This window comes from Mustela nigripes, chromosome 6, assembly GCF_022355385.1.
Source record: "Mustela nigripes isolate SB6536 chromosome 6, MUSNIG.SB6536, whole genome shotgun sequence".
Taxonomy (NCBI): domain Eukaryota; kingdom Metazoa; phylum Chordata; class Mammalia; order Carnivora; family Mustelidae; genus Mustela; species Mustela nigripes.
Window position 1 is genome coordinate 80,662,792 of NC_081562.1, and position 23,516 is coordinate 80,686,307.

Here is a 23,516-nt window from a genome sequence, read left to right on the forward strand (position 1 = left end):
GTCTTTTCATTGCCTTAGAAGAGAGTAAAAGCATCAACTAAGATTACTTTGATAAAGTATACATATGGAAATCTCACTAAAGAATAATAAAAGAGCATATAACTAATTCCCAACATATAAGTTGGGAAGAGAGTTAATAGATTAATTAATAACAGTATTCCAAGGTCTTTTCATTGCCTTAGAAGAGAATAAAAACATCAACTAAGATTACTTTGATAAATAAAGTATACATATGGAAATCTCACTAAAGGATAATAAAAGAGCATATAACTAATTCCCAACATATAAGTTGGGAAGAGAGTTAATAGATTAATTAATAACAGTATTCCAACGTCTTTTCATTGCCTTAGAAGAGAGTAAAAGCATCAACTAAGATTACTTTGATAAATAAAGTATACATATGGAAATCTCACTAAAGAATAATAAAAGAACATATAACTAATTTCCAAGCTGACTGAGGAAAAATATGAAATAGAAAAATAATTGATCTAAAAGAAGGGAAGAGGGGTACCTGGGTGGCTCAGTGGGTTAAAGCCTCTGCCTTCAACTCAGGTCATGATCCCAGGGTCCTGGGATCGAGCCCCACATTGGGCTCTCTGCTTGGCAGGGAGACTGCTGTTAACTCTCTTCCCAACTTATATGCTATTATTGTCATATATTTCAAGTCCTCGATATTTTTTTAACTACGTAAGTCAGGGTGTCTGGGTAGCTCAGCTTGTTGGGCCTCTGACTCTTGATTTCCACTCAGGTCATGATCGCAGTGTTTTAGGATTGGATCCCCACATCAGTCTCTGTACTCAGTAGGGAGTTGAGTTGGGATTTTCCTTCCACCTCTTCCTCTGCCCCTCCCCCTGCTCATGTGCACATACACTCCCTCTCTCTAAAATAAATAAATCCTTTTTTAAAAACCTGCATAAGTCATAATAATTATTGTTTTATTGATTTATATTTACCCAAATTTTTACTATTCATCTTCCCATTCTTACTCTCTGAATTTCTATTTGGTATCATTTCCTTCTTCCTAAAAAGTATGTTTCAGGTTTCATTTACTTTGGATGTTCTGAAAATAAATTCTCTCCATTTTCGTTTACTCTGGAAGGATATTTCGATTAGGTAAAGAATTCTAGTCTTTGGCTTTCATTGTTTCTATTGACATAGCAGCTCTCAGACCTATTTCTTTAATGTAATCTCTTTTTTTCCTGAATGTTTTTCCTCATTTTAGTTGTTCTTCTTCAGTTTTACTATGATGTATTCAGATGTGGATATCATATTAATCCTGAATCCATTTACATAGTTTCTTAAACCTATGATTTGTTGTCTTTCAGCAATTTTTGAAAAAAGGCATCCTTCATCTTTTTGAAAATTGACTCTTTCCATTTATCTATTAAGTCTTCCTGGCATTTTAATTAAATGTAGGTTGGACTCTTACATTCTTTCCTCTGTGTTTTTCATCTTTCTCTCTCATCACATTTTGTCTTATATCTCCATCTGAATTTTAAATATTTTGTTCCAAGCTCTCTCAATTCACTAATTCTTTCTTCATTTGTATTTAATTTTCTGTTAATCCACCCACTAATTTCTTAGCTTTTTTAAGATTATAAGATTTATACTCTGACAAGGATTTTTTTGGAGAAGTCAATTGTGTCGTGTCATTTTCTGTGGTTTCTAGCTCTCAACCAAATTTATTTTTATCTCCTTGAACTTGGCATCCAAGATATTTTAAACCAGCATTTTATTAATTTAATATCCAGTGGTCTTAGGGTTCTGTTTTTATAGTCTGTTGATTCTACTGATTGTCTTAATACTAACTAGTCTCCTGATATGCTATGTTATTATTGACTGACCACATATTATATATAGAAATTAGTGAAATCATTTCAGCCCTAGGATAATGTTGTCTTTCTCTAGAGAGGATTTTTCATTTTATTTTGTCAGATACCTGGGGATATTATGAATTCAGAATACCTTTATTTAATTTTAAGAATTAAGATTTTCTAGGGCACTTCGATATGTGAGCTAAATTATATGTAGTTCACCTTTAATAGTGAAATTTAGCCCTTCAGGGTCCCAAGCCAAAGTGTTTACTTGAGCTCCCAACTCCAAAAGGTCCTGGACTCCAAATTTTGTGGCCCTCACTCTATAAATGTAAAGTGCTCCACCCAGCCATCTTTTGAAAACCTTCAAGTTCCAGCAGAGAAAACGTTCCCCTCTTCCTATGTACCCTTTCCTCAAATTCTAAGCTCACATTTCTTTATTTTTGTAATCTTCTGGTTTGAGGGCTACACTACCTCATCAGCAGTCCAGTATCTTCAAGCAAACTTTTTTTGGGGTTCTCCTTTGACTTTTCCAGTTGCCTGTGATAAGTCTAAATTGTCTTATCTTCCATTTTCTAAAGCCACTGATATACTCTCTTGGCTTTGATCTCCTCAACTGGAAAGTGGGAATAATAATTTCATTTCTATCTTACAGGTGAAAAATTAAATAAAACTAATATAAGTAAAGTATTTAGCAAAGTGCTCACATGTCATAAGTGCTCAGTAAGTGTTGGCAACAATAATAAATGATAATAATAATACCATTCTGGTTATTATGATATTTGAGAAATATTTTTTTCTTAGCATGAACAGTTCATAACCAAACTATTAAGGCAAAAAGAACAAACAAACAAACAAACAAAAAAACCTTAAAAGAAATGCTTTGTACTAACCAAACCAGATATAAACACCAATCCGTAACATGTTTCCCTAATGTCTGGCAGCATTTGGTTTAAAGTTTTGATGTTAATAATCCCATATATTTTCCAATCAAATCTATGATTTTATCATAGGCCATAGGGAGAATTTATCCAAATCATAAATATTTAAGATTAAAATAGATACTTAGCTATCAGAAACACATATCTAAAAAGAAAATTGCTATGTATAAAAATTCCAGTTGGGTTAAGCTGTCTCTCTTTTTTCTTCTTGTGATTTTTTTTTTTAATAGTTTAAGTTTCTGCTAATCATCTTAAACTATCCTTTTTCCCCACCTTAACTTTTCCCCATAATTGAGTCAGGGTGTACCCATTACAATTATTTCAATTGTGTATAACAGAGAAATCTAACATGGCTCTGGACTAGAATGACATCTCCACAAAGTTACTGAAGACTCAGGATCCTTCCAGTTCATAGCTCTCCTACTTATAGGATATGATTCCAATCCCCAAAGTCCATATAGCTGCTAGAGCTGCAGCATCATATCTGTATTCCAGGCAGATTTCCTGGAGGACCCACACAATACTTTTGTTTACAATTTATTGGTTAGACCACAGTCATATCAGCACACCAAACCCTGGGAAGGCTGAAAAATGTAGTCCATTATCTGTGCAAAATGTGTGTTCATTCATGAAAGAGAAATATTACTGAGGAGAGTACTGAGGAGTTCACGGATAGCCTCTACCTCAAAGGACTGTGGACTGAGAAATAGAGAATTGTAGTGAATTTATGAGAAAGACTAAATTAAATTGTGAAAATGTAATATTTGGGGGGTTATTTATCCCTAAGGCAACCGATAGCAAGGAGGGCATCATGAGGAAAGAAATCAAGGCTTGAGGAAAAGAAGTTTGGACAAAAAAAGGGATAAAAATCTATACGCAAAAATAGGTGAAGAGTGACTTTCTGGGAAGCTCAATACAGTTCATAAAAGTTGTAAATTAAATGCCAAGCTCCTATTTTTCAGATGCGATATTTTTGTCCTGTGCAAGAATGAAAACCAGAACACCTTAAAAGGTATGCATGTCACCTTTTGAATGCTTTTAGAAAAGATGAATGCTTTTAGAAAAGATCCTCAAACACCTGTATCTACCTCTTAATTAAACACATGACAATTTAATTTCTCACTCATGAAATGTTTTCTCTGGGCCACGTGCAGAATAGCACTTTGGCTGGCCAGGTATGTGAGGAATTCTGCATGGCACCTGCCTGTGCTGAATTCCAGGGGAGTCCGGAGGATTTTATACAGTGAAGTCAAAGGGTAACACAGGGTGTTGTGCAAAGCAGGTTAATATAAATCTTACCAAATAATTATTTGCTTTGGAGACTATCTACTCATTTAAAATATTTCCCAAAGATTCTCATATTTAGTAAACTCCTCCTGAGCCTCAAATCAGCATACATGTTTATACTATTAATTTTCCAGTGACTCCTCTAAACTATGTCACTCTTGATCAATGAATCTAAATTCTAAGTGCTGTCATGTTTTAAAATGCAAATCTGTATTGTACAATGTCCTTAGCCTTCTTTTTCTTTCAGGGCATTCTTACCTCTGGCCTGTGCTTTAAAAATACTACAGCTTATAATAATCTGCCTTTGATGCTAGAAGCCAAAGTTAAAAAAAAATCCATTTAATTCAACAACAACAACAACAACAAATTCTCGGAGGAAAAAGAACATACTTTTTTCCCTTGGTTTATTCAAAACCAAATGAAAGTTTAGCTTTAAGGAGGGAAGAGAGATAGGTCAGCCTGTCTTTTGCCCACTTGCCAGATGATGCTAACAAGCCATTGTCTTTCCTCACTCAGGCATGAATGCCCGAGAACTCTTTTTTCTTCTGCTTACCATTGCCTTAACCAGTAATACTCTTCTCAGACAGCAAGATACCTGAATGTCTAAACATTTATCTGCACTAATACAGGCTCATTCCATGTGAATGCCTGCCAGGCAGGAACTAGGCTGTCAGCTTCATCCCATCAAAAAGACTTTCAGTCCCAAGGACTGATGGCAGTTTCCAATTGTTAAGTCATTCTTGCTTGAACTGAATTTTAAAGTCAGGCTCCTACTGTTAAAGAATGGAGCTCAAAGAGGGTCTTTAGCCAGAAATGTTGCAATTCTAAATAAAATACTCTTGGCTATGGATTTTGTTCTTGTTGTCATTATTTTTTAAATTTGGGTACTGAGTGAAACTCGAGGGCAGCAAATATTGTGTAAGGGCAACCAATACTGCATAATAGTTCTTGTTTTGGTACATTTGCTTTGTAGTGATTTATTAAGGGAGACTGAAAAAGCCTGATTAAAATGCATAAACAGTGCTGAACAGTAAACAACCATGTCTAAGGATGAAAAAATGGGACCCACATGCTGTGCATGGAAATTGCCCTTAACAACATAGCCTATTGTTGAACAGATAGGAAGCCAAAGGTTGCTTGTAATCAAATTTGAAGTTTCCCATCACTTATAAAAGCAACACTTCCTTGTGCAAACGTTTCAATTTGTTGTCGTTAAAAACTGCTTCCTGACTTAATCCTTACAGAAACCAGGAGTTCTTTTGACTGTCAGGTGGATAGAAAAATTTAGGCAGAGAGCCCACTAGACTCAAAAAGACAAAATAAAACCAAGTTTATGTGTTGAGGAAAAAAATTACATCTAAAGAATTAGCAGCAGCAAATTAAAACAGCCATAGAGCGCAAGATTTTTTTTTTCTTTTTTAGTATTTTATTTAAACAGGGAAAAAAGGAGTTCAGTAGGTTGGCTAGGTACTCACATCGTTTCTTTTTTCTCATTCAAGAATAAATTTTAAAGAAAATAAAAAACAAAACAAAATGAAACTGGCTCATTACAGCCTGAATCCAGTGTATGTGAAAAGACTCAAAGAAAAAAACCTTTGACAGTATGACAAGACTGATCTGATGGGCTGAATTACATAAATATCCATTATGGTATAATAATTCCTAAAATTTATGGCTTGAAGAATACTGATTGTTAATTAAAAAGACAAAAACTGTGCTCGCTTCAGCAGCACATATACTAAGAAAGACACAAAAATTAACTGTAAACTTTTAAGCCATGTTTATTCTTCCACTGTATGGATAGTAGAGTATAAAAAAAATAAGAAAGGAAGTTTAAATAATTTCTTTTAAAATACTATTTGTATTATCATATAGTGTCTTAATAACATGGAGAGCACTTTTAAACTGCTTTAATACCTTTCTCAAAGAAATTTAAAGAATGAACAAAAAGTCATCTTCTATCCTCCTAGCCAATTACCCGTGTAGCAGCAATTAAAGCATAATTCACAAATCTCTTATTCTTAAGTATTTAGGTCTTTTCCATTTTCCAATAATAATATTGTAGTGAATATCCTTATACCATAATCTTTTATACCTTTCTAATTATTTATCTGGCACAAATTTCCTCACATATAATTTCTGGATCATGGGGCATGGAAATTTCACTTACTAAAAATTGGTCTTCCAGAAAAGTCTTACCAAATTTCATCCTAGTAGTAGTACATGAAACTATATTGAAACCAGCACTTGCAGTTATTTCTTCTTAATATGTAACAAGTTAATAAGTAAAAATGACAGCTTTCAAAAATAATTTGCATATCTTTGAGATACCTTTTAGAATTTTAATAATCCCCATGATGTTTTCATTGTTCTTCCTATATGAATTATCTCTTAATAACATATTTATCCATTCATAGGATAGTGGGTAGATTAAATGAGATAATTCATATAAATTAATACAGTGACTAGAAAATATGTAGTGTTTAATAATAGTTAATGACTTTTAGTTACCATTATGGGTATTGATGTGTTTTATCTCTTATTACAGATATAAATAAAGGTGGTCAGTGGAGAAATTCAAACTAAGAGAATTAAGCATCTAAATGAAGATACACGCTTAATAGTAAAAATAAAATTATCTTTTCCATAAAGAACATGAAATTACAAATCTATGGAGGGAAAAAATTCTTGATAAGTAATTTAGTTCATGCTTTTCCCAATCCCTGTAAGCAGCATAAGCACTTCCCTTTATATTAGGATCAGAGTGGTGAGTCCAAGTTTTCAGTCCAGAGGAGTTTAGGGATATTTGTTATCCCAAGAATTGTTCTGTGTACCACTTGGATATGCAGGGGGATACACAACTGCTAACTATAGGGAAGAAAGTGGCAGGTCTGGGCCCCATAGGATGTCAGAGGCCAAGATCAACAACAGAAGGGGCATTAAAGGGGCTCTTACTTCACTTCAACACAGAAAGTAGGCTTTTCAGTACATTAAAGAGAAAGTGGCTAATTTTTCCTAAAACCATGAGTATAATTCCCCATTTGCCCATAATTGCCATCATCCTCCTAAACTGAAACTCCCTGCCTCTGAACTCTTGCCTCACTCATCCGTCATTACATTGCTACAGATGTATCATCCTCATCACGGGGTGGATTCATGCTCTTCTCATCTCAGAACAACTTAAGCTCAAAAAAAAACAAAAACAAAACAAAAAACAACACAAAAACCAGAACCTTTAGGCTCTTCCTCCACCTCCATACCTTTGCTCATGAAAGTAAGTCTTAACAATTAGCATAACATCGGAGACTATCCTCCATTCAGCCCTAACCTAGCATTTTCAGCATCAACTCCACCTCATTTCTCTGTACATTCCGTGCCCCTGCTACTAGTCTACTCACTGCTTCTCAAACATGGACCATGAGCATTTATCCCTCCCGTATTTTGCTCCCTGAGCCTGGAACACTATTTCTCCGTTCTCTGTTGACAGAGATGCTGCATATTCTTTGAAGTTCTATCCAGATTCTTTTCATCAAACTTAATCACTCCTGTAGTCTTTTTTTTTTTTTCCTTCTGTAGTCTTAGTACACAATCTATTTGGCACATTTCCTTCTGCCTTGTATTATTGATGGTTATTTACACAAATGCTTTTCCCTTTAGGTCGTAAACATGGAAGAAAGAGTGATGGTATTTTAATCATGTTTGATTTCCCCACAGCCTAGCACAATAGTTCACAAAATGGAAGTGCCTGCTCAGTAATGGTTTTGTGATTCAAACTGAATATTCAGTTCCCAGTTTTAGTTGCTTTCTATATAAATATGAAGAGTACATGTATGAAAAAGACACTCCCCATTAGTTCCAAAGTAGAGTTGCCAGATAAAATACAGAACATATAGTTAAATTTCAATTTGACTTTGAAATTCAAATTCAACTGGATGCCCCATATTTTTATTTGCTAAATCTGGCAACCTTAGTCTAAAGACACACGAATTTCACCACTATCAGGTTTAACTTCAGGGCAACAGTGAATTGGTGTGGGTGTACATCTGTCCCCATCCAGTTCTGGTGTAGTGAAGTGTACATAGACACCACGAATCCTCTTCATGTAAGGGGAAGGTAATACTTTTCTTTAAAAAGGGCAGAAGAACAGAAGTAGTCATTTATAACTGATCCTTACTTTCTCACAAATATAGTGGATATTTGAGGAACTCAAGAGAATAGTTCCAGGTATTAATACAAATTCTTCAAATAGCTTGTTGTTCTGATCAACAAGAGAGCAAGGTAAACCTTTGAGGTCCCTGAGGCACTCTGTTTTTGTATCATCATACAGGACATTTCTTCACACTGCCCTTGGTCTCTTTTATAATCTCTCTAGTATCCCAACCACAATGGGGTCATTGTGTTGGCTCTTCTTATGCCAACCTTCCATGTTCAGCTCTGAGGATCCACGTCTACCTCAGGTTATTTGATAACATCCTCTAACTTTACCGCTCACCTGCACTTACCTCTCACCCCCACCACTTTCCTGGTTTCCTAGGGAACAGTTTGTTGGTCTAATAATAAGCCAATGCTTGCCATTGTACAATGAGAGATCAATAGAACCCACAGGATTCTCTTTGCTCCTAGATAACATCTGCAGTTTAACCTTCTGGGGACAATTCATGGCTCTCCCTAAATTGTCTGATCAAAGAAGGTTGGAATTTCCTGTAGGAGTGGGTGATGTACTCTGTGAGGGAATTATTTTTTGGAAAGAGAAACCTTGCAGTAACCTTCAGATCAAATTATGTGAGCAGCTGTCTGTTGATGAGTTAAGCAGAATCTCTTACTTTAGGACACGTAACTAGTACATTCAGACCTCACCATTTTGACTGCAAAGTAATTTTCTGTTTATTCTAATGACGCCTAAGTTGAGCTCCTATTTGCCCATAAGGAACTTTGTAGCTCCTCAGAAGGGAACTCTCATTGTCTCCTCTGAGGCTGAGGCAGTTAAAGAAGACATCCCTTATAGTCTTCAAGCCTGGCCTCCTCATACTCCTCTACTTCTGCAGACAAAAGCTCCCAGGAGTCCATGGCTTCATTGGAAAAATACTCCCACAGAACCACAGGCACACTTAAAGTAACAAAATTGATTAATTGCAGAAAATTCGTTTCTGGCCATGCAACATATTGAAAAAACAACTGTCAGAAGGATAAAGCTAATGTCCTTGGCCACTTCAGCAACTGCAGTGGGTCAGCCACACAAACTACTAACATATGTGAAGGATCCTGTAGGGAAACAGTGCCTGCTGAATTAAGGAGAGCAGAGCTGCGCTTGGGTTTTGAGAATGCCTTCTGACGGGAGAGTGAACAGCCTTCCATCTGCCAGCGTATTGCTCTACGCTCTGAAGTTGTGACGGCCAACATGTAATATGTGCGTTAGCCCTATGGCTCCTGGTATTTGAAACCAATTGCAGATAACTTTCAAAAAACAGAAGGAAAAATGTATCACAAGGACATAATGATTCAAGGAATTGCAGAGCAATTCAAGGGAATTCTCAGACTTCAAGGAAAGAAGACACAAATGGTTCCTGAAAATAAAAATCTCCAGAAAATTCATAATCCTTCCTCTCCACTCACCTTGTCTCTTTTTCTTTCCTTTTTTTACCTTCTGCCATCAGTTTCCTCTGATCCCAAATCTTCATGGAGATTTGACCCACCACATTGTGATCAGAACCATAAGTACAATAAAGGTTGTCCTGGAAGTGTGGAGTTCTCTTTCCCAGATTTCTCAGGGCCCAGCCTCAATAGGACAGGAGGGTCCCATCATGGGGTCATTGCAACCTGGGCAAACATTACAAAAGCTGTCAACTGCTAGTAGTCACATCTACCATTTCTCTAGGTTTTGCCTGATTAAGGCACACCTGGAAGAGGACAGAGTGGAGATGCCAGATATCTGGTTATATGCTGATGTTAAAATTATGCAAAGCAAATAGTCATAAAGCATAGTTTTAAAAAGGTAACTCAAAAAATGAAATATATTATAGCATATATCAGAAACTCCTATCCCATGAACCCTAACAGTGCCTTGATCTGTCTTCCTTAATTGCTAAGCAGAACATCTCTTAGCAATAAAACTTAGTTTAACTGATTTAAAATAACGTCATTCCATTTGGGCTCATAGCTTTTTTGTGTTTCTGTTTTGTTTTTCTTTTTAATCTAAAATTACTTCTAGTTTACCACTGGCAGAGGTTGGACCTCCTGCCTGAGTAAATTTCCTTAGTGCAATCAGATTTTATTCAAATACTCTTAAAAGAAGTGAAAACTCATCTTATAAAAAATAACTTTTGGATGCCATTCAGCTCTGTGATGGGGAGCTAATACATATGAATAAAACCTTACTCAGTGTTTCTCTTCATTTTTAGTCTTTTCTTTTGTGCACTTTCACGAACAGTTATACTTTCTAGTTATCTCTTACAGTCATTTCCAAGGCATTTTTGTGCACACCTGCCATTAAAAAAAAATCAGTATATTCCTCCAATTTATGTTTATTTGTTTACTAAGTGTATGTATTACAAAGTGAATAAATAATAAAAACTTTACAAGATCTATAATAAATATAAGCAGAAGTTCTAAGATTTTCTTTCTCTGCCCCAACAATCATGTCATGTGCTGGTCTGTTGTCACAGGACATTCCGTCCATCTAAGCTGGGTTGTTGTCAGTATGGTACCTTTCACATCCTAATGGATAGTTGTGAACTTTAGTTACAGTGTATTCTTAGTTCTGGTTCACCTTAAAATGAATCCTCCAAGGCTAAACTTTTCATTGTGTAAGTTCCGTGAATATTTGTTGAGAGTACCAAAAACCACTGAATGGGTGTAAAAGTGACCTTCATCTTACCAGCAAAGTAAATTTTCTGAAAAAAAAAATATTGGGAAAATTAGACATGAGGGTATGGCTGGGCTTTGACAGTAAGGCTACATACACTGAAGGAAGCTGAGCAGTGGTTCAGGCTGTGGCTGACCAAACAAACAGGATCCTACGAGAGAAGAATAATGATGCTCTCCAATGACCAAGTGCCCTTGCTTTTTTTTTTTTTTTTTTTTTGCTCTTGCTTTTTCTTTATATTTTTTTCCTTCTGTCCACTCCCAGACACTGAGACCCTGAGGTGATGCTGACTCTGCCAGCATTTCAGACCAAAGGGAAATCACAAGAGACAGTAACACATAAACCAGCACTCCTTCTTTTAATAAAGCCCTTATCACAAAAGGAATGACTAAAATTTAACAACAGACAAAAAGTGATATTTATTAAATGAATGGCAGGCCAAGGATTAATATCTCTGATCTAAAATAAGTACATACAAATTAATGAGAACAATAAGTCTTGCCCCTAAGTAAATCAGCAGAGACCAGTCACAAAAGAAATGATTGATTAGCAAATGTGTGGGAAAGTGTTCAGTTTTCATTTTTTTAAAAAAAGTCGCAAGTTAAAACAAGATATTCTCTTTCCTCTATCAAATTAGCAAAGATTTTAGGCTGTCATAAAGGTAGTGGCCAGGGCAGTGAAATGAGCAGCTGAATTCATCACAGGTAGAAGCATATATTAACCTGATGCTTTGGAAATCAATATTTCCATAGAGATTGACAGTGGTAAGATGTATATTTCCTTCTACATAGTAACTCTTCTACTAATTTATCTTAGAAAAATCAAAAAGATTTAGAGACCAATATGTTTACTGATACACTATGTATAAAGCACTAAAAAAAAGCTAACTAATTATTTTATGATATGAAAATAGGTAAACTATGATATAGCTACACAATACATCATCATTCAGCTTTTACAATTTATGTTTATTAGGAGATCTTGGTAGCATGATGGATGCTTCCATTAAAGTCATTACTGAAAAAAGTAAGATATGCAGTTGGCCTACATTAGTAATAACAACCAAGAAACAAAACATACCAGAAGGCTCTAGGTAAAAGTAGCCAAAAATTCTGGGTAATTTTTCTTGGTTGGTGGATCTATGAATGATTTTAGTTTCTTCTTTCTATGTTGTAGTTTCATTTTTTACAAGTCTTTTCAAATTTATATTCATGTAACATCTTTATTGAGGTTATAGCTACCATGTTCCAGACACTATCCTAAGTGTTTAGAGTAAAGCAATGATAAAAACAAAACTTCCACTCTTAGTAGTGCTGCCATATTTAACATAAAAATATAGGCATCTAGTTAAATTAGAATTTCAGATAAACAATGAATAATTCTTTAGTGTATGTATAGTATTTTATTTGGCACTCCTGTCAGGGAATTTAATTTAGTGGAATTTCTATGATGAGCTTGATTAAATTTTTTTTTTAAGATTTTATTTATTTATTTGACAGAGAGAGATCCCAAGTAGGCAGAGAGGAGGAAGCAGGCTCCCTGCCCAGCAGAGAGCCCGATGTGGGGCTCAATCCCAGGACTCTGGGATCATGACCTGAGCCAAAGGCAGAGGCTTTAACCCACTGAGCCACCCAGGCACCCCTTGACTAAATATTTTAAACTTATTTTTTATTGCATCAAAATACACTTAACATACAACTTACCATTTTAACCATATTAGAGTGTACCAGGCAGTGGTATTAAGTCTGTTCATAATGCTGTCTAGTTCTGGAACTTCATCACCTTGAATGGAGAACTCTGTACGTATTCGGCATTTACTCCTCATTTCCTGTTCTCCCCCAGTGCCTGAAAATCACTAGTGTGCTTTTCGTCACCACAGCTTTGTCCATTCTGGGATATTTCTGGTAAATGGAATCACAAAAGATGTGGCCTGCTGTGCCTGGCATCTTTCAGCTGATGTTTTTAAGGTTGGTCCATGCTGTAGCATGTATCAGAGTGCCATTCGGTTTTGTGGCTGGATAATCCTCTATTGTGTGTATATACCACATCTTGTTTATCCATTTGTCTCTTGATGGGCATTTGGATGGTTGCCACCCTTTGGCTATTGTGAGGTATGTATTAGTTTTATAATGAAAAAAATAAGTTTGAGTTAAACTATTACAAGGCACAATGAAAATCTTTCTCAGAGCCTCCTCTGAGAAATATTCAATCAAGACAAAATAATGTTTTCAGCAAAATAAAATGTGGCAGCTATAAAGAAGTATAAAATACAGAGTTTGCCATCAAGAAGCTTATACCAAATTCTGGGAAATGAAAGTCAAAAGTCCAGCATGTAATCACAATAAGGCTACTCTATCTTTGTTAAAAACAGTTGAATTTAGATGACCAGTTCAGGAACAATAAGTAGGGCAAATCTTCAGGATTAAAAACTTACCCAATAATTGTGCTTTAAAAAAAAAAGCAAGACCCTTATCCAAAGATAGGTCATATCTTCCAATCCTTAAAGCTTCAAAAGTTCAGAAGTATTGGAGTCCCTCTTCTAACACCTCCTCACAGCCCATGTTTTATTCTTGCCTTCCCATTTTTAGAGAATGTTCTTTTTGTTTAGGTCCTCTGAGGTTTTCAGACTTACATCAGTAAATTCTTTCTCCAACAGCTGGGGGAAGCTGGCTTGTAAAACCTTGTATTGGCATCCTCTCAGAGCATTATGAAGCATAGGAGGTAGAAGCAACATGCGGGGCACCTTCACCCTTTTTCCTTTGGCAGGAGCCCAAGCAACCAATGCCCAACTCAAAGCCAAAGGAGACGAAAAAGGAGCGATGAGAAGTAAGTTGGGGTGCTAAAGAGCGGAATCAGAAACTCCAGAGTCCTCAACTGTCTTCTGTGGCTCAGTTGGCTCATTCCCTCTTCCAGAATTTGTCAGATTTCTCTTCTTTGCCTTTGCTCAAGTTACCTGCCTTACCTTGCTTCCTACTACTCACTGATGAGAATTTTATGCATTTTTTTCCTTCGGGTTTCTTTAGGGTTCAGTGTAAATCTTACCTTCTTCAAAGAGGCTTTGCCGGTCTTGTTCTTCTTTGGAAGTGTTTGGAAAGTCTTCCAAAGAGGTTTTGCTGATACCTATTCCTTCCTTCCAAAGAAGGAAGATGTGGTTTCTTCCTTCTTTAGACTTTATCTCCCCATATGTACCATAATTGCTGAATATTCTACTTATTTATTTTTTAAATATTTTATTTATTTATTTGACAGAGATCACAAGTAGGCAGAGAGGCAGGCAGAGAGAGGGGGGGGGGAAGCAGGCTCCCTGCTGAGCAGAGAGCCCGGTGCAAGACTTGCTCCCAGGACCCTGAGATCATGACCTGAGCCAAAGGCAGAGGCTTTAACCCACTGAGCCACCCAGGCGCCCCATTCTGCTTATTTACATTTGTGTTTTTATGTTAGCACTTATTCCCACTTGCCCTACTGTCAATGGACAGACATAATACACCCCCAAAACTTTGTCTCCTTGTGGTAGCAGCTACACTCCACTTTGTTTCTAAAGCTTCCACATCCTTTCATTGATTCTGCCAACACCCGTGACAGGTTGAGCAGTGTCATACACAGGGTTGATGTTCAGAAGAAAGCACTTAATGGATGAGTCATTGACTTTTTTAGAGTCAAGTTTCAGAGGCAGAAAAGTTTTTTCAAATACAAAATGCCTAAATAATACGGTGGTGGTGTTTACATGCTCGGTGCAGGCTGGAAGCATTTGATTCTCTACATTATCTGATAGATGGGGCATCTCTTCTCTCTTTTTGTTCCTAAAAAAATTTTGTCTTTGAGGGTGTAAAAGGGAGAATTTAGCTCTCTTCTTTGTGGCTATGTCCCAAAGAGTATCCTTCCTTCATTTTCATTTTTTTCTTTAACCATTATTTTTCTACACTTAATTTCTCATCTTCCTACACCAAGTCATATAAATTTTTATCCTGTTATTGTTTTAAGAATTTTTTCCAGGGGCGCCTGGGTGGCTCAGTGGGTTGGGCTTCTGCTTTCGGGTCAGGTCATGATCTCAGGGTCCTTGGATCGAGTCCTGCATCGGGCTCTCTGCTCAGCAGGGAGCCTGCTTCCCCCTCTCTCTCTGCCTGCCTCTCTGCCTACTTGTGATCTCTGTTAAATAAATAACTAAAATCTTAAAAAAAAAAAAGATTTTTTTCTGTAGTATTAACCCAATGATCATACACGAGGCTAATTGTCATATTTATGTGAAAAGTGGGAAAACAGCACTCTCAAATGGAGAAAGTAACCAAAGAGTTAATGTACTTAACCCAAAACCCCTGGGGATATTGTTGTTCTCATGATGAATCATACTGCTGACCTTCCATATCGTTCCAATTGCAGTATAGTTGTCAACATTTGATTTTATTAACTTATCCATCCCTTCAACAAATATTTCTGACTATGATGTCTGAGATGCTGAACTAAGCACTACCATGTGACACACTGGCTCATGGTCCTCCTAATTCTGTTCTTGTTCTCTTTTACCTGCACAGACTTTCCCACTGTCCCTAAAGGACTGGTGTTCTCTAGGGGTTGGATCTTGAGTGCCTTTTTTTTCTTACTGGGAATGTCTAATGTCTGACACAGATGCAACCATTTTCCTCCCTGGAGCCAGTGGTGGATATAATCATGATTCACGGTGCTCTTTCCCATTCTGCCTAAAAGGGGCCTTAAATTCTTTCTCAACAGGGCATCTCAGAAAGCTCACTGTCATTTGGAGGTTATGTGCAACAGGAAATATGCTTCCCCTGAACCTCTCTCCCTGCGTGATTTCAGCTATGGTTTCCCCATTCACTTCTGGTAAGGTGCTTCCCAAACTCTACCTGACATGTTCCCTGAGTTCTAGATTCGTATTTCCAATAACCTGAAGTGCTTCCCCAGTGGGTGTCTCAGACCCAGCATGTCCAAAACCAAACTTACCATGTTCTCCATGAACCTGCTCTTAGGAATTTCTATTTAAGCAATCACCCAGTTTGGAGACTTTTTAGGCTTATCTCTTTCTCTTATCTTTCACTGCTCATCTGCATATGCAATTGGTCATTAAGTTATATCAATTCTTCATACATGTCTCCTAAATATATTATTTCTTATCCTTTTTGCACATCCTTAGTTTAGACCTTTCGGATTGCCTTCACGGATTCTTGTAATCGCCTCTATTATTCTCTGTGAACAAATTATTCCCTCTCCTGACTAGCCTCCACCTGGCCATCAATTATCTTCCTAGAGCAATGATCTGACTATATTAGTGGTTTCTTTCATTTCCTTCCATGGATCCTTGAAATCCTTCAGTGTCACCAAGAGAAATATCAAATTCCTTCTTGGCAGGATATCCAGAGCTAGCACTTCCTGACCTTCCCAAGCACATTTCTCACCACTTCCCCAATGCCTGGCTTCCTGCCTCAGGTGTGCAGTTAAAGCTACTCCCTAAATACACCAGGAATTTTTACACCTCTTTGTCTTTCCTCATGCTATGCAATCTGCATAGAATGTCTGTCCCCCATTAATGACCTAGGAAAGTTCTCCTCCTTCCAAGTGTATTCTTCCCCTCTTCTTCTTTCCCCTCACACTCCCCTCCTGTCCCAGCCTCTGTTAATGGTACATGTTTCTATGTTGGATGGTGGTTAATTGAATCTGCTCCACCAACCCGTTTACTCCTAGCATAGTCTTATCCGATTTTGTATCTACAATATGAATAGCAGAGTTCCCAACACAGTAAAAGATGAGTGAATGTTCTTGGCATTTGTCAAACTAAAGCATGCCCTATGTTCTAAATCACTTTGCTCTTTAAAGAGTAGCTGGTTAGTTTAAGAAAAAAAGGTTGGTAAATTTGTCTTATAGTTGATTCTTATCACGTGGTCTCAAGTCGGAAATTACTGAATTGCCAATATTTCCCCAAGCTGCCAATAAAATTTTTTAGAAAGTTATGCAGTGAGGTGATTCATCCAGACTTTGTAAAGCAAAATTTTCCCTTCGTTTTCTTGTTTTAGAAACAAAAATAAAACCATCAATGCTTGATTGGCACAAGCAGAAAAATCCTTTTGTTTTGTGTAATCCAGTGTTTTCATTAAGTAATTTGCAGAGTATGAAGACAAAAAGAGTTTTTGTAGGGGGTTCCAGAGGCATTCTTCCCAAAAAATATGATTAATTTGAATAGTAGAGTTGGAATCTCCAACTGTACCTCATAAAAGCCATCCCTAGGGAAAAGGACATCACAGTAACAAACGGCTTCTACTTCTGGATAGAAATCCCATTATCCCATTTCATGCTGCCTACAAGCCCCTGGAAGAAAATGTTTCATGACACTCTCAGACTAAAATCTGTTTTAAAAAGGGAAGCCTGCTTATGGTGGTGGTTGGACATAGTAATATGATATAATCAAATTTTGGTCTATGTAACGAATGACACAACTCTTTACTATAAAATTTTAAATATGAGAAGTTGTATCAGAGAGTTAATGCACACTAGACTTTAAAATAAGGCTAAAATAACAGTGTTGGTGGCAGGTGCCCCAAGCCAATCTAATAATATTTAGCTGCATTATAAAACTGTATTTAATAAGGCAAATAGGATTAGTGAATTATAGTGTAGTTTATGAGGGAATAAGGGCCTGCTGTCCAGATACTGCTGCCAGCACTTCCTATTGGAAGTGTTTCATGGACTGTGGAAATTGGTTTAAATTACGCAACCCAAATTTTAGGTGGAATCTTTAAGAAATGGGTCAAGACATAGAAAGAGAGAAAAAAAAAATCCCAGTAAGTCAGAATACCAGTAAGTGAATCTTTCCTACAAAGAAAAAGATGCCAGATTACAAATGAGCACGCTCTTTAGTTAGTGGGCTGAATCAGTGGCAGGCCCAGATAAAGGGAACAATGGACACCTTCTGACACCAGGCTGTGTGTCTGGTGAGCATCCCTCAGTGGAAATGTTAGTACTGTGTGAGTATTTATTGTGTTTCTATAAAGTCCTAATGAGCTCCTTGGGTGAGAGTGAAACCCTTTGCTTTTTCACACTGTGCTCAAGACCCCTAAACTTCATGGGGTCAAATCTAAAGAAAGGGTAATGGACCATGAGGTCCAGCTTAATAGACCTGATATTAACACAGCAGCAAGAATGTCACCAAATGCAAAGTTTAGGGCAAGCAATGAATGAAGTATTTGTTACACTTAAATAATATACAAAGGTTATAACAGAGTAGTGGCACTATATCAATGTCATCATTGCAGGACTTTGAAAATCTGCCATGTATGAAATAACCTCGTAACACACATCTTTAGGTTCCAATAGACAAATTTGCTTTTCAAATAATAGATTAGAATAGAAAGTTATGCCACTACAGTGACTACCTATAGTTATTTTTTAGATATTAAAAATCTCTTGTCCATAGAAATAATCAGGATACTTTCAGCATCTATTATTCATGTAACAGAAAGACACTGCCCTCTACGTTGATGATACAGTTCATATACTTAAGTGTACACTTTTTTCTAAATGAAATAGATTTTTCTCCTCGAGTGGTCTGGTTTCTTTAGGTCAGGACATATGTCCCTTGACATAGCCACATCGAGTATGATGACATGAAGCAGAACCACGTGTATAAATACAGGAATTTTTTACCAGACTCCTTCGTCCGTGTACTTGTTGGCTTGTCCCAATAAGCCTGGTCTGTTACAGCGAACTTCAGTTCAGATGATGCCACGTTCGCCTCGGACTTGGGATCTGAGAGCACTGCCCTCTGTGGTTTTGTTTGATGATGGACACATCATCACTCTCTCACATGGGTAAGAATGGGACAATCTGAGGGTTTTTGTGTGCTCGTTCACCTTCAGGTTTTTATTTTTGCTGGGTTAAATACTTTTCTTTGGAATCAACTCAAGTCGGTTGTAAATTATTTGAGGACAAGGACTGTATTTCTGCCTCTGCTGTTTTATGTTTCTATTCCCAACACCAAAGACAAAGCCATGGTATTGTCTACACACTCCACACCTCCTGCAGATATATAAAAGAAATGTTCATCATTACTTACAATTACCTCTTTGTTTCCAAGACTTGATGATCGCAAAAGTGGAAAATTGCATTTGTGCAGGAAATTCAGGCAGTACACTGTCAAATTAATTAACATATGCTGTCAAGAACTTTCAGCAACTTACTATCTGCTAAGTCTCCATTTCATTTTGCATTAACTTGATTTCAAGGAGTCTGCCCCATACCAATTGTCAGAGGTTACTAGAAAGTCACTTTCATATTTGTAAAATGAGACCAGGTTCAAAGAGATGAAACACCTCACATATTTCAGAAAAACTAGTTTCAGTGCTTCAGTACATAAAGCAAGGATATTTAGAAACAAACAGACAAAACTGTTTCTGGATTCTTTAAATTCCTTGGTTAACTATTGTCATTTCTCTTTGTTCTTTTAGGACTAATAGGGATGGAAAGAATGGCATGACCATTTTACTTTTACTTGTTTTTTTTAAAGGAAATACAGAGAAATTCAAAAGTGGAAACCAAATTAATTTTTATTAATAAAGGAAAAGTCAAAAGCACTCATCTGTTGATGATGCTGACCCTAAAAAAGGGAGACTAGGAGCCAGCGGAATGTGTGTGATACATGAACATCAAAATTCTGACCTACCTCAAAATATCACTTCCACCAACCTGCCAGAACACCTAGAATTTCTGCCACTGGAGTCTTTACTGTGTATTAGAACATCATTTACAGATAGTCCATTAAAATGCAGACACAGTGTTCTTACCCAATAATATCCATTCCCTTTGTGGTTCGTATTAGCCAAGGGCAGGCTATAGTCCAGAGCAGATGTCTGAACCAAAAGAGAGTAAAGACTTGAGTAAAATAGGATGTGAGGGGAATTCTGGAGACTCAGGGTGTCCAAGCCACTGGACATGGGTATCAAGAAGGCCCCATCTGAGAGAGTAGGGTGACACTGAAGACTGTCCTCTTCAGAAGTGGGCATGAAGCCTAGTTATGCTTCTTAGTGAACTGTTTCTAAAGGTTTCCCTAAGATTAGCAGTTCTTAAGGGAATTTAAACATACAAAAGCATAATTTAAAAAAATAGTGTAGAATTCATTTCTTCTGATATAATTTGATCAGTGAGTGCAACAAATACATTAAAAAATAGGTACTTCTGCTTCCGGGAAGATGGAGTCAAACAGACAAGATTCACCTTTCCACTGTATTATATACAGCCATAAGTTAGAAAAAATTATTTTTAAGACAGTGAACATTAGGGAGTGAAGGACAGTGATACCCAAATGATGATTTTTTAAAAATAAACTGTTTAAGAGTAACTTTAGAGTCACACCAAAATTGAGCAGAAAGTACAGAGAGCTCCCACATACTCTCTTCTTCCCCTGACGCACAGCCTTCCCAAGTATCAACATTCCACACCAGAGTCGTACACTCAACAATTAATGAACCTACATCGCTACCCCCTCATCTCCTAAAATTCATAGTTTACATGAAGGTTCACTCTGGGTGTACATTCTACAGGTTTTAGCAAGTGTAACATGACATGTATCTACTATTATAGTATCATACAAAATAGTTTCACTACCCTTAAAATCAGAGGGGGGGAGATGAACCATGAGAGACTGTGAACTCTGGGAATCAAACAGGGTTTTAAAGGAGAGTGGGTTGGGGGGAATGGGTGGGCCTGGTGATGGGTATTAAGGAGGGCATGTCGTACTGAATGCTCCATGAGTCATGGAACACTGCATCAAAAACTAATGATGTACTATATGGTGTCTAACATAAGAAAAATTTTTTAAAAATAAAAATCTGATCTATGCGGGGAAAATCTACTATGTTCTGCCTATTTGTCCCTCCCTCCATGTTAAACCCTGGAAACCACTGATCTTTTTACTGTCTTTACAGTTTGCATTTTACAGAATGTCATATAGTTAGAATCATACAGGATGTGGCCTTTTCAGATTGTCTTCTTTCACTTAGCAATGTACACTTGAGATTCCTCCATGTCTTTTCATAGCTTGATATTCATTACCTTTTAACTTGTAATGATATTCTATCGTCAGGCTCTACTACATTTTATTTATCCATTCACCTACTGAAGGACATCTTGGTTGCTTCCAAGTTTTGGCAATTATGAATAAAGCTGCTATAAACATCCATGTGCACATTTTTGTGTGGACATAAGCTTTCAGCTCTTTTGGGTAAATAACAAGGAATGTAATTTCTGGATCAGATGGTAAGAGTATTTTTAGTTTTGTCAGAAGCTGCCAAACCGTCTTCCAAAGTGGCTGTATTATTTTGCATTCCTGCCAGCAATGAATGAGAGCTCCTGTTGCTCCACATCCTCTCCAGCATTTATTGTTGTTAGTGTTTTAGATTTTAGCCATTCTAATAGATATGTAGCATTACCTCATTGTTATTTTAATTTGTGTTTTCCCTAATGACATATCATGGTGAGCATCTTTTCATGTGGTTGTTTGCCATCTTTTTATCTTCTTTGATGAAGCGTCTATTCAGATCTTTTGCCCATTTTTTAAATTGGGTTGTTTGTTATTGTTGAGTTTTAAGGGTTCTTTGTATATTTTGGATAACAGTCCTTTATCTGATATGCCTTTCGCAAACATTTTCTCCCAGCTTGTGGATTGACTTCTCATTCTCTTGGCAGTGTTTTTCATAAAGCAGAAGATTTTAATTATAATCAAGTCCAGCTTATCACGTGTTTCTTTCATGGATCATGCCTGTGGTGTTGTATCTAAAAAGCCATCTATATTTTCTATGTTATCTCTAGGAGTTTCATTGTTTTGTGCTTTGCGTTTAAGTCTATGATCAGTTTTGGTTTAGTTTTGTGAAGTGTGTCAGGTCTGTGTCTAGATTCATTTTGTGTATGTGAGTGGATGTCCAATCATTTTAGTGTCATTTCTTGAAAAGACTTTTTCTCCATTGTATTGTTTTTGTTAAATATCAATCGACTGTATGTATATGAGTCTATTTTTGAGTTCTTTATTCTCTTCCATTGATCTTTTTTGCCCATTATTTTGTCAATACCACACTCTCTTGATTATTGTGATTAATAGTAAATCTTGAAGTCTGGTAGCATCAGTCCTCCAACTTTGTTACTCTCCTTCAATATTGTATTGCTATTCTGGGTCTTTTGCTTCTGTATAAAGTTAAAATCAGTTTGTCAATATTCTCAAAATAACTTGCTGGAATTTTTACTGCTATTACATTGAATCTCTTGATTAAGTTGGGAAGAACTAACATCTTGACAATATTGAGTCTTCCTATCCATGAACATGGATACCTAAGGTGGTGGATTTTTTAAATATTTTGCTATAAATAGAAAAGAGATGCTTTAATTGGGAGACTTACTGATACATTTTTTAAAAACAATAATAAAGTCAGTGTTTTTTTTAAAAGAACACTTATGATGACTTTAATTATAAAAATTAAATATCCCCAAATTTCCTAACAAATGGTAAAATAACTCATTTATTCAAGAAGCCAAACTCTACACAAGATGATGAGAATACAAAAGCATTGGAGACTTCTACAAGCTCACAGTTTGGAGGGGAATGAGTAATAGGGGATTGCATCATTGTGTCATAGATGTAAAAACTACAGGGTCCTCTGGGGTCCATTAGGAGTATAACTTACCTTGAAGGGTCAGGGAAGGCTTCCTGAAGATGGTGAAATTTAAACTGAGATGACTCCTTCTCTTCCCAACTTTTAAATATTGAAGGACTCCATTCTCTTCCCTATCTACCTTCAGTCCCTAGATGATTGCAACTATTTCAATACTAAACAACTTTAGCTCTTGGGTCCCAGCACTGATTCAAGCATTCCTGACTTGTCTCTTGAACTTTGATCTCAGATATCTAAATGCCTCCTAGACATCTACATTTGGATGTCGAAGAAGTGCCTCAAATTTAATTTAAGACAATAGTCTTGACTTTCTTCTTCAAACTCTATTTCTCCCCAGTCTTCCCACCTTAGCAAACCTGTTGCATCATCTGAAGACCTTGGAGTCATCCATGACTTCCATCTTTCTCTCTCATTCCACAGTGATTCATCAGCAAGTCCTGTTGACTAATTTCAAAATAAATCCCAACCTCAGTGACCTCCCCTGCTGTCCCCCTAGCTCATACATATCATCTCCTGTCTGCAGTATTGTGATAAATTATTGGCTCTTCTAATTCCAGCATTGTTCTTCAGAACAGCATAAGTGATATATATTTTTTTAATATTGGGGTATCAGCTCTCAGTTTTCAAAAGACTTCCAACAACACTTAGACTAAAATCCAAATTTCATACAATGATATACCTAGATTGTTTGGCTCCTGCTTACCTCTCTTTGGTTTCCTACTGATCCACCCTTGGCTTACCTCCCTCTTGCTACAGCTGGCCTGTGCGCTGATCCTCATAGGGACCATTCTCATTTTCATATTAAAGCCTTTGTATTTGCTCTTCCCTCAGCCCAGAACTTTCTTTCCTCCAGTCTTGGCAGTGTTCTAGCCCCGTCTCTCACATTGCAAGAGCCCAGGGCAAAAGTAAAATTAGAGTTTCTGCATCTTGTGTTTACAATGATAAGACA

General features: G+C 36.8%; 1 long non-coding RNA gene and 1 pseudogene across 1 annotated transcript in view; one reads left to right on the plus strand and one right to left on the minus strand.

Annotated features, from left to right (window-relative positions):
- The window catches only part of LOC132020138 (ribonuclease P protein subunit p29-like), a 19,366-nt pseudogene extending 5,728 nt beyond the window's left edge, over window positions 1–13,638 (minus strand).
- The window catches only part of LOC132020663 (uncharacterized), a 101,989-nt gene that overhangs the window by 34,573 nt on the left and 43,900 nt on the right, over window positions 1–23,516 (plus strand). The window lies entirely within an intron of this gene.